A 1,620-nucleotide genomic window follows, 5' to 3' on the forward strand; every position below is an offset into this window, starting at 1 on the left:
AACGACAAGCACTGAAAACTAAACCCCTCACGAGGGATCACGACCAAAAATGGCGCCGTTGCCGGGGACGGTGTTAACTTGATTTAGATTTTCTTGTATTGTTATTAGTTGTGTCTTTTTTTTCCTTGGGGAAGTAAAACTCCTCAAGGTTGGTTCTAATTATTTTCGAGTTGTTTGATATTTTGCATGTCTAGAAGGTCACAAGGTAAGTTGTTGCCCTTTGATCACGAAATTGAAAGGACTTTGACAACCAATAGAAGACATGCTAGGAGAACTTTGAGAGGTATTGGTGAGGTTGTAGATATTCAACCAAATACTATTGAGTTCATCAACCCTTTTTCAAGAGAAGGTGAGTAGAACCCAACACAAAATCCAACACAAAATCAACCCACAATGCCTAAATTTTCATCACATTCCGTACCAACCGAGGAGAACCTACCCAATGGTACTCCCACACCACAACACTTAACCGGAAATTTTATTGCCAAATCCGCATTTATCCAATTAGTCGAAAGAAGCCAATTTGGGGGGATGCCTAGTGAAGACCCTCACTCTCATATGGAGACTTTTTGCGACTATTGTGATGCGATTTCTCAAACCGGTGTAACTCAAGACCAAATACGATGGGTCTTATTTCCTTTTTCCTCTAATTGGCACCGCAAAACAATGGTTGAAAGGCCTTGATAAGGCTACTCTCAGAATTGATTCTTGGAAGAAGTTGGCTCTAGCTTTCTACAAAAAGTTCTATCCACCAGAAAAGACTAACATGCTAAGAGCTCAAATTACGAGCTTTAAGTAAAGAGATGAAGAATTTTTGTTTGAAGCTTGGGAGCGGTCTAAGGGAATTTGTCGCTCATGTCCTCACCATGGACTTAGCGAGTGGTTCTTGGTACAACAATTTTGGAACGGTCTTTATGAAGACTCAAGAAACATTCTCAACATGGGATCAAATGGAATGTTCACCGAAGTTGATGACAATCAAACTTGGAACAAAATTGAGGAAATGGCTGTCCATAACTCACAATATAGTAGACCTCGCAAGGCTACTAGAGGAGAAAAGCATGAAGTGGACTCCATTACTCAATTGGGTGCTCAACTTAGTGCTCACATTGATACCATCAATTTGAAGTTTGAAAAAGCTATGGCTAGACTTGAAGAAGCCTCAAAATCACCAAAGCATCATGTTAATGCCATGACGGAATCTTCATCAATCCCAAGTGGGATATGTGAGAATTGTGAAACTTTGGGACATGACCGAAGTGAATGTAGGGGAACAAATGAATAAGTGAATGCTTTCAGAGCATAAAAGTGTGGTACCCCTTATTCAAACTATTACAATGAAAACACCAAATTCCATCCAAATCTCTCATACAAAAGCCAAAATGTTCAAAACCCTCAACCAACATACACCCCACCTCCCATGAGAAACCAAAATCAAAGACCCTTTTACAACCAAAACCAAGGTTACCAAAATCAAACACCATACAATCAACAAAATGACCAAGGTTTTGATGTTCAAAAAGCGGTCCTCCAAATGCAAAAGAATCAACAAGTGTTTTTCACTCAAATGCAAAAGGATAGTCAAGCAAAGGAAATCACCATCAACAACATCCTAGCTCA

The 1,620-nt window shown here is 39.6% G+C and overlaps 1 non-coding gene across 1 annotated transcript; it reads right to left on the bottom strand.

Moving 5' to 3' along the window:
- Positions 1-766: 766 nt before the first annotated feature.
- On the bottom strand, positions 767-873 carry LOC141603380 (small nucleolar RNA R71). The gene has a single exon (XR_012525260.1). It is a non-coding gene; the product is annotated as a small nucleolar RNA R71 (small nucleolar RNA).
- Positions 874-1,620: the final 747 nt, after the last annotated feature.

The sequence above is a fragment of the Silene latifolia genome, chromosome 9 (assembly GCF_048544455.1).
Source record: "Silene latifolia isolate original U9 population chromosome 9, ASM4854445v1, whole genome shotgun sequence".
Taxonomy (NCBI): domain Eukaryota; kingdom Viridiplantae; phylum Streptophyta; class Magnoliopsida; order Caryophyllales; family Caryophyllaceae; genus Silene; species Silene latifolia.